The following is a 13,504-nucleotide window of genomic DNA, read 5'->3' on the forward strand; positions in this document are numbered from 1 at the left end:
GTTTATAAATACACTACCTAATTTCACCAGTAAGTGATGCTACAAGACTAATCTTCTATTGTAGTTCTCATTTCCAATAAACCTTATGCAGAAAAGTATATGCAGCTTTGAAGCAGCCATTATCTCTGGCTTCCTGGTCTTCCATTCCAGTACTCGTATATTGATGCTTTAATGCAAATTTGATGTCTTGCCAGCACAAATCAATAAGAGCACATTCTCCGTCTTTTTTTTTTTTTTGCCCTGCTATACAACCAGCAAGTTTTCTACTTTCTTGCTAGTGATTACGATGTTACAGTATTTTGACCCGCAACTGAGTGATTTGTATTACATAAATAGCAGCTGAACTTTGGTGAGTGTGTAAAGTATCACCAGCAGCAGATTTGCTATTTCTTACTGTAAGTTTATAATATATATTTATACAGTGCCTTGCGAAAGTATTCGGCTCCCTTGAACTTTTCAACCTTTTGCCACATTTCAGGCTTCAAACATAAAGATATAAAATTTTTCTTTTTTATGAAGAATCACCAACAAGTGGGACACAATTGTGAAGTGGAAGAAATCTATTGGATTTTTGAAACTTTTTAACTAATAAAAAAATGAAAAGTGGGGCGTGCAAAATTATTCGGCCCCCTTGCGTTAATACTTTGTAGAGCCACCTTTTGCTGCAATTACAGCCGCAAGTCGCTTGGGGTATGTCTCTATCAGTTTTGCACATCGAGAGACTGAAATTCTTGCCCATTCTTCCTTGCAAAACAGCTCGAGCTCAGTGAGGTTGGATGAAGAGCGTTTGTGAACAGCAGTTTTCAGCTCTTTCCACAGATTCTCGATTGGATTCAGGTCTGGACTTTGACTTGGCCATTCTAACACCCGGCTACGTTTATCTGTGAACCATTCCTTTGTAGATTTTGCTATATGTTTGGGATCATTGTCTTGTTGGAAGATAAATCTCCGTCCCAGTTTCAGGTCTTTTGCAGACTCCAACAGGTTTTCATCCAGAATAGTCCTGTATTTGGCTGCATCCATCTTCCCCTCAATTTTAACCATCTTCCCTGTCCCTGCTGAACAAAAGCAGGCCCAAACCATGATGCTGCCACCACCATGTTTGACAGTGGGGATGGTGTGTTGAGGGTGATGAGCTATGTTGCTTTTACGCCAAACATATTGTTTTGCATTGTGGGCAAAAAGTTCGATTTTGGTTTCATCTGACCAGAGCACCTTCTTACACATGTTTGGTGTGTCTCCCAGGTGGCTTGTGGCGAACTTTAGACGAGAGTTTTTATGGATATCTTTGAGAAATGGCATTCTTATTGCCACTCTTCCATAAAGGCCAGATTTGTTCAGTGTACGACTGATTGTTGTCCTATGGACAGACTCTCCCACCTCAGCTGTAGTTCTCTGCAGTTCATCCAGAGTGATCATGGGCCTCTTGGCTGCATCTCTGATCAGTCTTCTCCTTGTCTGAGCTGAAAGTTTAGAGGGACGGCCAGGTCTTGGTAGATTTGCAGTGGTCTGATACTCCTTCCATTTCAAAATGATTGCTTGCACAGTGCTCCTTGGGATGTTTAAAGCTTGGGAAATCTTTTTGTATCCAAATCCGGCTTTAAACTTCCCCAAAACAGTATTACGGACCTGCCTGGTGTGTTCCTTGGTCTTCATGATGCTCTCTGCGCTTTCAACAGAACCCTGAGACTATCACAGAGCAGGTGCATTTATACAGAGACTTGATTACACACAGGTGGATTCTATTTATCACCATCAGTCATTTAGGACAACATTGGATCATTCAGAGATCCTCGCTGAACTTCTGGAGTGAGTTTGCTGCACTGAAAGTAAAGGGGCCGAATAATTTTACACGCACCACTTTTCAGTTTTTCATTTGCTAAAAAAGTTTAAAATAACCAATAGATTTTGTTCCACTTCACAATTGTGTCCCACTTGTTGGTGATTCTTCACAAAAAATTAAAATTTTATATCTTTATGTTTGAAGCCTGAAATGTGGCAAAAGGTTGAAAAGTTCAAGGGGGCCGAATACTTTCGCAAGGCACTGTACGTGGGTAATGGTACTTTACAACTGTAAATGCATTTACTTTTTGTATTTATACTGTTGCTAGTAGTGTCCAGCATGTTGTGTTGGTGCACAGATTTGAACCTTCCTGCTCTATCTGTTCCAACTGTCATTTTTATTCCTGAACTGATGATACAAGAAAAAATAAGAGGACAGGTGAACATCTGGCAACTGTCACATAAAACTGATACAGCATAAGATAAAAAAACAACAACAATAATAGGCGTATCAATCTCCTCACTCAGCGCAATGGTGCATAAAAATTCCAAATAAAAAAACACAAATATACATAAAATAATACAAACAATTGTTCAGGTTGCCCTGTAGCAGCCGCTTACTCTAACACACAATATTCTCTCTATGACAAATGCAAAGTACTGATATACAAATCATCCAATAGCTTTTATCATTAGCGGCGCTCCTGTCAAATTAAAATGACTGGACTGAAAAATATTTTTCAAATTATAAAACAACCAAAATAATCATCCCTTGATAACAATATCAGATAGTGATTTAAGAGAAAAGGGAGAGTCCAGACACAAATGGTGATATCAATATTTATCTGTCGAATGTGCACCCTTCCACCAGATTGCTCCATCCGTGGGTCACACACCCCTCTGGGTTTCAAACTCACCACAATTCCAGATTACATGAGCCTCGAGTAATCCTGTCAGAGCTCTACTCCTTTATGCCTCTCTCTGTCCCCTACACAAAGCTCTGTGCTCAGCTAGCCAGGGAAGGATGGATTAGATGAAGTCAGAAGTTAATTGAAGTGGAATGAAATTGGCCAGCATGCTTTGCATCTTGGACTTTAGCTTCCTTATTTGTTATTCTTTATTCTCTAAATTCTTACTGTATGATTTGAATTGTGAAAGAACAGTACCTTGTTATAACTATGTAACACGTAGCTGGGCTTTGGCCTCACTCAGAAAACTTAGTGTAGCAAGGTTTCTGGCCTTGTCCAGTCTAATGAGGACCTCCAAAGATAGCTGACATCCTTCAATGTAGTGGGTTGTGAGGTATAGTGGGTGCAAAGATGGTGAAAGTCATTGGTTGTCAGACACTTCTTGGATGTAAAAGAGGATTTATTTCTTTTGACAGTCCTTTTTGTATTTTTGGGGGAAAGAGGGTTAGGGCCAGGACACCCTTAGTTATAGATTCAATTGGCAGACTCTAAACCCCTGTACACACGGTCAGAGATTTCGACAACCAAATCCGTCGGATTTTGTCCGTCGGATCTTGTCCGAAACTGTTGCATACACACGGTCGGACTAAGTTGTCGAAAAATCCGATCATTCAGAACGTGATGACGTAATTTCATTACGATGGGACTACGTTCAGGCTAGTAGCCAATAGCTTTTATGTAGGAATTTGATCTGAGCATGCGTGGCACTTGGTCCGATCAAAATTCTCTACACATGATTTTCCAACAAGTTGGAAAATTGGGTCCGACGGATATTCCGATGGAATCAGTCCGATGCATACCACACACAGTCGGATTATCCGACAACACGGTCCGATAGGACACATTCCGACGGATTCTCCAACCGTGTGTACAAGGACTAAGACTTCAATAGGGGGACAGCCGTGCAGGGAAAGGCCCCAGCAAGGTGCCATTTCTGCACATGCAGGAATGCTGTCTTATATGGTAACAGTCTTTAACAGTTCCTAACTCAAACGTAACCGTCCTTTCCGCTCACATACAACTGCCTCTTGTAGTTCTTCAACACTGAGCTCCCGGTCTCTCACTAGACCCTCTGATTCACTGACTATGAACCCTTTGAGCTCCTCCAAGGTCGGCGGTGGTATCTCCCTCAAGCGTCACCCCTGCTTCTCTGCTGTGTCTTTAGTTTGGCACTCCAGATACTACTCACACTTTACCCCTGCTAACCGGCGAGGTCCCTGGCTTCACTCACAAGGCTTCTCTGCAAGCATCTCCTCTGCGGGTTGGGCCCCTGACTTGATCACCGCCTGAAGTTTCCAGATTATCCACAGTGCCCGTTCGGTGAAAATATGACCTAGTACTTTCTTCAGTTACTCACTGTGGTCCCTGGTAAAGATGGTTGGTCCCTTTGTGGTGACAGCTTCAAATCTACCTCTGACCACTGACAGGTTCCCTGGTCAACAGAACTGCCACTTTTGGTTGGACTGCAAGCTGCAGTCCCAACCCTATGCTCCCCTCTGCCTTCTGGATAGGCCCTCACACAGCCTGGTAGCCAGATGCCACCAGGTTAGGCCCAATCTCCAGCCTAGCAGCCCAGGGCATACGAAACATGTCCACCCTGACAATCGTCCAGGTGGCACAGAACATAGATCATCTGACCTCATCCGAATATATAGGTTCTACCAGCAGGCCAAGGGATTCAAGAAAACCCCTAATCATTGGCTGAGATACCCAATAAACTCATAACCTGACCTTGGGTTGCCCTTCTCATATCTAGTACCACTAGGTGCCCCGCCACTTAGTGGTAGAAGAGAAAAGTTTAACAAGGCCAAACTTAGGGAGAAATCAATAGATCTCTATCAATCGACCAAGATAACTACTCTTTTGTAAATTTGTGAGGAGCTCCCTGACTAAACCACTGGGTGCTACATTAGTTTTGAAGAATTTTCCAAGTGTCTCCTACTTATTTCACTGCTGAAAACCTGTCTTGATTACTACTTGGCTTTAGGGCCTATTGACACGGAATGGACAGCTACCACACAGATAAACCACAGAGGTTTTCTGTCTGGCAGCTGCCCATTATGGCTGCAATAGTGGGCAGTGTGGTGCACAATTCAGTGCACTACCACACAGTTTCCTTTTTGGACTAACTTTATTTAAAGTGCACAAAAGTGACACTTTATTATAGGTATAGGAGTGCGATGCGTTACACTGCTTTACAGTGATATACGATCTTGTCCAACACGCTGCGATAAAATGCTGGACGCCTAAATTTTTTTGTAGATCACTGGAGTGCATTCCCAGGCCACATTTTAGTGTCAATTGGATACTTAGAAAACAATTGTATTTTGTGTGTCCTTGCGGTGACTGGCATTTTACAGTGCAGTAAAAAGCCGGTCACAGCAGTATGTGTGAATTAGCCCTCACTCAGCGATATACAGCTGCCCTGGAACTAATATTTAAAGAACAGCTGTTTAACCAGGGGCCTCCTGAGACAAGTAGCTTCATCACATGTTCCTTTTAAAGGGTAAGTGTACCATTAAGGTCCAATTACATCTGTGCATTGCATTTAACACATGCAAACTTTGTGTTAAAGCTGGACTCCAGAAATTCAGCCACTTTCTAGAATGTGACAAAATATAATGGGTTAAAGTGGTTTCAAAGTCAAAAAGTTTTACCTTTTTACCAACCCCAATCATCCTTTTCTCAGGTCCCCCTGCCAGCACTCCTGGCTCCTCCAAGGTAGCCCAAGTAGCTTCAGATTTGGGAGAGGGCCCCTTATACACGGAATTGGTTTAGATTCTCAATGACAGTCACACATTTTCAAAATGCATGCCACAATGTCATTCCGAGACCACACATGTACACTCACATATGCAGTCATAGTGCTCTATGTGTGGTTTGTTCAAGCTGCTAAACATTTTTTTTTAAATATACCAATCCAGAGTAAAAATGTTTACAGTGATGACAGGATTAATATTACTGTGCAAGATACATTTAGTAATATAATATTTTTGTATTGATGGGGAGGGCAGTTGACCTCTTATAAATAATACTGCGCATTGTTCCCTTCCCACAAGAACAAAGCACAAAACAATGGCTGGAATGGTCCTTGAAATTGAAGAGCACTATGGCCTGTGGTGCGGCTCTAGGTAGATGCCATGCTTTTAGCAAATCAGACCCAGGCAGATGGTGGATTGGCAGCACCATTTAGCACCAATGGTTGGTGGCTCTGGACATTGAGAGTCTGTACAACACAATTCCCCATGATAGGGGCACTGAGGTTGTGTGGGCCTTCTTACATGAAAGGGGCTCATCTTCTCTCAAATACAGTAAATTTGTTATAGAATTACTCAATTCAATTTTGAGACACAGCGTCTTTGTGTTTGATTCCTCCCACTACCTCCAGGTGCAGGAGGTTGCGATGGAGGCCAAGTGTGCCCCATCGTATGCTAACCTGTACCTTGGGGGGTGGGAGAAGGACACTTTTTCAAGAGATGATCTGACACATTTTTTGGATAAGATCTCTTGGTTTTGCTATCTTAATAATGCCCTCTTTTTCTGGTCAGGTACCGAACTGGAACTGAATCAATTTTTGGGCCTAATCTCAAAGAACGACTTCAATTTAAAATTTACTATGCACTACAGCCAAACACAGGTGAACTTTCTAGATCTAACCATGTCCATTGATACAGATGGTAAATTCGATTCATCCCTTTATAGAAAGCCTTCTGTTTGGAATACAATTCTTCACGCTAATAGCACTCATCCAACTTCACTTTTAAACAGTATCCCCTATAGCCAATATTTACGAATGAAACGCAATTGCAGCAAGGAATTCGATTTTCAATTAGCAGCAAAAGATCTGTATCGGAGATTAAAAACAAGAGGCTACAGCCATAGATGTCTAAAAAAGGCCTATAATCGGGTCAAAACCAGAGACAGGACCTCTCTTATTTTTTCTACCAGACGTTCTAATAAATGTGAAACAGTCAGAGTTATATCTCGATACTCGAATCAACACAGGGAATTTAAACAAATTTTAAATAGATTTTGACAACTTTTAGTGGCTGATCCGATTGCAAGTAAATATATCAAAGAATTTACCAAAGTCACTTTTAAAAGAGTTCCATCATTGAAGGATATACTTGTACATAGTCACTTTGATAACAATAATCCAATAAATAGAGAAAGTAACACTGGCACTGCGTGCGCAATTGCGCTTGTCTGTCCGCATCAAGCCGGTGATGTCAGACGCCGGCCCGATGGTAGGGCACTATAAAAGCCAGCACTGTACTGTCAGTCCTCGCGGCATACAGTACGCCAGAGGACATGACTAAAATTCTTTGAGCCAGAGTTTTTGGTAAGTGTTTGACTAACACAGCTCCCCTTTGATGTCATGTAGTTATGTGTTTTATGCACATGTGGGATGCCTTTGCCGCTTAATTCTGTTTAAAACATTTTTAAAAATTTCCCTTTTTTTTTTTAAAACAATTTCTATTTGCAATCTTCATATGTGACTTATACATTTATATGTCACCTCATGTGGTCTTATCTGTCACACGTGTTTGAGCCATTATATAATATTTTCTCCTTTTTATTAACCACTTAAGGACTGCCGCATGGCAATGTACGTCATGAGAATGGCATGTACAGGCACAAGCACGTACATGTACGTGCTTGCCTTCCAGTGGGTGGGGGGACCGATCGGACCCCCTCCCGCTGGATGCGGCGGTCCGTTACGCTGCAGAAGCGATCCGGGATGAGGGGATGGCCGTTGGTTTCTGGCCATCCCTTCTCGATCGCTCCTGGCGAATGAGAAGCTTCCTCCCGCTATGTATAGTAAACACAGGCAGGGAGGAAGTGATGTCATTCTCCTCGGGGCGGTCTTTTTGACTGGACTACGAGGAGAACACTGAAAGTAAGTGCACCAAACACTACACTGACATGTAGGTACACATAGGCACACAAATCCCCCCCCCCCCATCACCCCCCCGATCGTCCCCCCTCCCCCTCCCAGTCACAGTGTCACTGATTGCAGTGATCATTTATTCACTGATCACTGCATTCAGTGTCAGTTGTGACAGTAAAAAGTATCAGGGCAGTTAGTGTTAGGTCCAGGGTAGCCCCCTACCCCCCCAATAAAGGTTTAACCCCCCTGATTGCCCCTAGAGTTAACCCTTTCACCCCCTTTTGCCAGTATCACTAAGCAATCGTTTTTCTTATTGCTGCATTAGTGTCACTGGTGCCGCTAAGTAGCTATTTATTTTTTTAGGTTCACCGCCAGGTTTTTATAGCGTTAGGTACCCCGATATACTACCCAATAATGGTTTTAACCCCCTGATTGCCCCTAGTTAACCCTTTCACCCCCTTTTGCTAGTGTCACTAATGCCGCGTACACACGATTAAACAATCGGGTGGAAAAGTCCGGCAAACTCAAGTCCGCCGGACAATCCCCCGTGTGTAGCCTCCCGCATACTTTTTTGACCCTAAAGTACGGCGAACTTAGAAAGTAGTTTTGCACTTCAATCTTCCCGCCGGACTCGCATTTCGGGGGACAATCCAGCCATGTGTATGCCAGTCCGCCGTACTTTTGAAATTAACTGACTTTTCCCACCCGGAGAAAAGTCCGCTCATTTCGAGCGGGTCTCCAGGTAGGCGGGGCCCGCAAAGGAAGCGTTGCTGGCCCCGCCACCCCGGAGCTGTGCAATAAACTATTTTATCTTGTGTGTTGTGTTTTTTTTGTACTTTATTTTACAGGTGAATGGGTAGGGGTACATTGTACCCCATACTCATTCACATAGGGTGGGGGGCCGGTATCCGGGGCCCCCTTATTAAAGGGGGCTCCCGGATTCCGATAAGCCCCCCACCTGCAGACCCCGACAACCAACGGCCAGGGTTGTCGGGAAGAGGCCCTTGTCCTCATCAACATGGGGACAAGGTGCTTTGGGGTGGGGGGCCGCGCGGCCCCCCTACCCCAAGGCACCCCCCATGTTGAGGGCACGCGGCGTGGTACGGCTCGGAGGGGGGGCGCGATCGCTCGCCCCCCTTTCCTGGCCGGCCGGGTAGCGTGCTCGGACAAGGGTCTGATGTGGACCTGGGGGGACCCCACGCCGATTTTTTTCGGCGTTGGGGTTCCCCTTTAAGTCCATACCAGGTGGCGGGACCAGCGACGTCTCCTTCGTGGGCCCTGCCTACCTGGAGACGTGCTCGAAATGAGTGGACTTTCCTCTGCGTGTGTGGGCGAGTCCGTTCATTTCAAAAGTAGGGCGGATAGTAAGGCGGACTTAGTACGCCGTATTAGTCCGCTGAAAAGGTGCCGTGTGTGGGCAAGTAGCTCGTTCGGAAAGTCCGACGGACAGTCTGGCGGGAAGTCCGCCAGACTAAGTCCGTCGGATAGTCTGCTACGTGTGTACGCGGCATTAGCAATCGTTTTTCTGATCGCTGCATTAGTGTCACTGGTGCCGCTAAGTAGCTAGTTATTTTTTTAGGTTCACCGCCAGGTTTTTATAGCGCTAGGTACCCCAATATACTACCCAATAATGGTTTTAACCCCCTGATTGCCCCTAGTTAACCCTTTCACCAGCGATCACCGTATAAGTGTCACTGGTGACGCTGGTTAGCCAGTTAGTTATTTAGGTTCCCTGTCAGGTTTTTATATAGCGCGAGGGACTCCCATATACTACCTAATAAAAATTTGAACCCCCTGATTGCCCCTAGTTAACCCTTTCACCAGTGATCTCCGTATAAGTGTTACGGGTGACTCTGGTTAGTTAGTTTGCTTTTTATAGCATCAGGGCACCCACCATTTATTACCTAATAAAGGTTTAACCCCCTGATCACCCGGCGGGTGATATCAATTAGGTTTTAGGGTCAGGGTCTGCATCGCCCCAGGCAGCACTAGGTTAGTGCCAGTACCGCTAACACCCACGTGCAAAGCATAAACCTCCCATAGTGGTATAGAATCTGAACAGATCAATATCTGATCTGATCAGATCTATACTAGCGTCCCCAGCAGTTTAGGGTTCCAAAAAAACTAATTGTTAGCAGGATGAGCCCAGATACCTGCTAGTACCTGCGTTTTGCCCCTCCGCCCAGCCCACCCAAGTGCAGTATCGATCGATCACTGTCACTTACAAAACACTAAACATATAACTGCAGCAATTGCAGAGTCAGGCCTGATCCCTGCGAACGCTAACAGTTTTTTTTGGTAGCGTTTACATTTAAATCCGGAAGGCAGTGCTTGGTTTTTGGGGTCCCGTACGTGGCTAGGCTCCCAAAAAGTCCCCCACATGTGGTATCCCTGTACTTGAGAGAAGCAGCAGAATTTATTTTGGGGTGTAATTTGACTTATGCCCATAGCATGTGTGAGCAATATATCATTTAGTGACAACTTTGTGCAAAGAAAAAAAAAAAATTGTAATATTCCTGCAACTTGTGGCAAAATATAAAATATTTCATGGACTCAACATGCCTCTCAGTAAATAGCTTAGGATGTCTACTTTCCAAAATGGGGTAATTTTGGGGGGTTTTGTGTTATTTTCGCATTTTATGGCCTTCAAAACTGTGCTAGGTAGTGAGGAGTGAAATCAAAAATTTGCACCCTTAGAGATTGGTTTTCGGGGTGCCGTACGCGGCTAGACTCCCAAAAAGTCCCACATATGTGGTATCCCCGTACTCAGGAGAAGCAGCAGAATATATTTTGGGGTGAAATTCCACATATAACTATGGCACGTGTGAGCAATATATCATTTAGTGACAACTTTTTGTAAACTCTTTTTTTTTGTGTCATTATTCAATCACTTGGGACCAAAAAAAAATATTCAATGGGCTCAACATGCCCCTCAGAAATTTCCTTGGGGTGTCTACTTTCCAAAATGGGGTCATTTGGGGGGGGGGTTTGTACTGCCCTGCCATTTTAGCACCTCAAGAAATGAGACAGTCCAGTCATAAATTAAAAGCTGTGTAAATTCCAGAAAATGTACTCTAGTTTGTAGACGCTATAACTTTTGCGCAAACCAATAAATATACGCTTGTTGACATTTTTTCTACTAAAGACATGTGGCTGAATAAATTTTGCCCTAAATGTATGACTAAAATCGAGTTTATTCGATTTTTCTTCTAACAAAAAGTAGAAAATATATTTTTTTTCTCAAAATTTTCGGTCTTTTTCCATTTATATCGCAAAAAATAAAAATTGCAATCAAATACCATCAAAAGAAAGCTCTATTTGTGGGATGAAAAGGACGCAAATTTCGTTTGGGTACAACATTGCATGACCGCGCAATTACCAGTTAAAGCAGTGCAGTGCGAAATTGTAAAAAGACCTCTGGTCCTTAGGCTGACAATTGGTCCGGGGCTGAAGTGGTTAAGCAGCTTGTCCTCTCATGTGTATATCTAATACAACTAATATTTTCTTCGCATCCCTTACTGTTTTTTCAGATTTTGATTGTAGTATTTCTGCTTCTTTAAATACTACAACCCTGCTTCGCTCATTGGATTCCATACCTCTAGTCATGTTCTCTCAGGGCCCTATCATTTTATTTTATGTACCGTAAGTAACTTATTATAATAATTCAATAGGCAGACAAAACTGCCATTAGTATTTTATATTAGTATTGGAAGATCTTTATCCCCTGTGTTGCAATATTTACAACATGCGTATAATTTTTGTTTCCCGACAATTATTATTTATTCTAATTTTCCCTTTCTTAGCTGGACTTTTTGCCCTCTATGGTTTTCTGGTGACATTTGACCCGTGGGGCTATTAAATAGCTGTATATCAACGGGCAGTGATTTGAAGTGGGTTGCGTGGTACGGGGTAAGCAGTGCTCACTATCTAAGTGGTGTTTTCTCTCAATATTTTTTTTCTTTCTTCTTACGTTGATAATGATTGTAATTTATTATTTTCTAAATTTAGAGAGTTTTTTTTGAATATTCACACATCCCCTGAGGAAGCATATCTGCGAAACATGTCGGGATAATGTGCAACAATATATTTTCATTCAGTTTATTTCCTGACCACCCAAACCACGACTGTACTTTACTGCTACTGTTTTTTATATATACAGTATTTTAACTTTGATTCTAATAAAAATATTTATACAATTCTGTATTACAATCTGTTTATCTTCTTGATAATAAGCACCGTTAAAATCCCTATGAATTCGTCAATTACTATATTTTCTAATTTTGGGATGTGGTGCCTGTTTTCATGGGTGCTTCTTATGCTTAGTTGAACCCAGGTCCCCAAACACTTTTTATGACAATACCAAGCATTTAAGCCTTTAAAATTAGCACTTTTGATTTCTCCCATAGACTTTTAAAGGGTGTTCCGCGGCTTTGGAATTTGCCGTGAACACCCAAGATCGTTCGCTGTTCATGAGTTCGACTCGAACATAAAGCTCATCCCTGGTAGTGAGCATATAACCATCAGGTGCTATGGGGCTAATAGCAGAAAAAAGCATACCACTGTGGTCTTTTAAAGGTAATCTTATCACTAAAACAAAAAAATGTGGCAAATAGCAATGAGTGATAGCCATGCCACGCCACGCTTATCAAAAGGTTCAGCAGATTCAAAGTAAAATAGCAGTTCATGATAGTTTTTGGATAGAAGAGTTCAGTGTCCCTACAAACCAAATTGACCTAGGAAAGTGTTCATTAATCCCAAAGTTCCTGTTTAATCTCAGCTCGTTCAGGTATTCAGTCACAAGTTTTCTGCTTGTAATTATTGTTGTGGAAATGTTATTATATAAGATTTATGTGGACATTTTATTCTAGAATGTGTGTTTTATGGATTGTCATCTATCTTCCTGTGTCTGTGTCTGAATCGAGGAGTGCTCTAGCAGAGAGCACTTGGGTTGAATCAGGATCAGTGGTAAAAAACAACAGTATGAAAACCTTCTTATGGGATTTGAGACGTGTTCTCTTTGTGTGTGTGGGGGTGTTTGCTGGTTTGTAGGTATCAAGCGCAATGCGCTGGGCTTCTTGCCTTCAAATGTCTATGCACATTAGAGAAGCAAAGTCCACATAACAAGAGAAATGTATTATATCTCTCTTGAGGTCTAAGCTGTCCCCTTAAGGATACATATCAGTTTTTATAAGAGGAGATTGATATCTGCCTTGGCAGTGTACTTGTACGGTACATTAACAACAGCAGTAGCAATGTCCCCTCAGATTGTCTCAAGCCTCTAAGAACTAGAATGATCTTGCTAGATAATAATAATTACTTTGAGCAGTACTGAGTGGGCTCCATACTGATTAAGATGGTGGTTGTGCATGCATATTGTTGGGCGGGGGAGGCAATGTACATGCCTCAAGTTCATGGGACGTGTACACTTCCCTCCCCCTTCCCTCCTGTGAGTGCCCTCCCCTTTACTGTTTGTCATTTCCTGTGATGTCATTTCGTATTGAGGAAGCAATTGGCTATTTTGGCCATCACTTCATGTTTGTCATTCTTTCCGATGAATAAAAAGCCCACGTGTCTGTGCTCCAGGAAAAGACATGTGGAGACCCCAGCTTGAAGCAGCATCTTTTCAAAGAGCTTGATACAAATGTGCTTTGTTTTGTGGTTTGTGTGATCTTGACGCTGGAAGTGCATATTTTGGCACGGTGTGGATTTGCGTACAAGGCTCAATGAAATTTCCCTGACATTTTAGCGACCCAATGGTAGTTCCAGCTCAGTGGTCCGAGAGGAGAGATTGGGTCCCTGGTTTGGGACAGGAAAAGGCTGGCAAAATTCGGTAAGACTGACTGTTTTTCAGTTTTTTCAATTT

General features: G+C 42.8%; 1 protein-coding gene across 2 annotated transcripts in view; it reads right to left on the reverse strand.

The window, feature by feature from the left end:
- P2RX3 (purinergic receptor P2X 3) overlaps positions 1 to 13,504 on the reverse strand; it is a 552,515-nt gene that overhangs the window by 143,560 nt on the left and 395,451 nt on the right. The window lies entirely within an intron of this gene.

Source organism: Lithobates pipiens, unplaced genomic scaffold (genome assembly GCF_037356315.1).
Source record: "Lithobates pipiens isolate NorthernLeopardFrog02 unplaced genomic scaffold, aLitPip1_a1.2 Scaffold_19, whole genome shotgun sequence".
Lineage (NCBI taxonomy): Eukaryota > Metazoa > Chordata > Amphibia > Anura > Ranidae > Lithobates > Lithobates pipiens.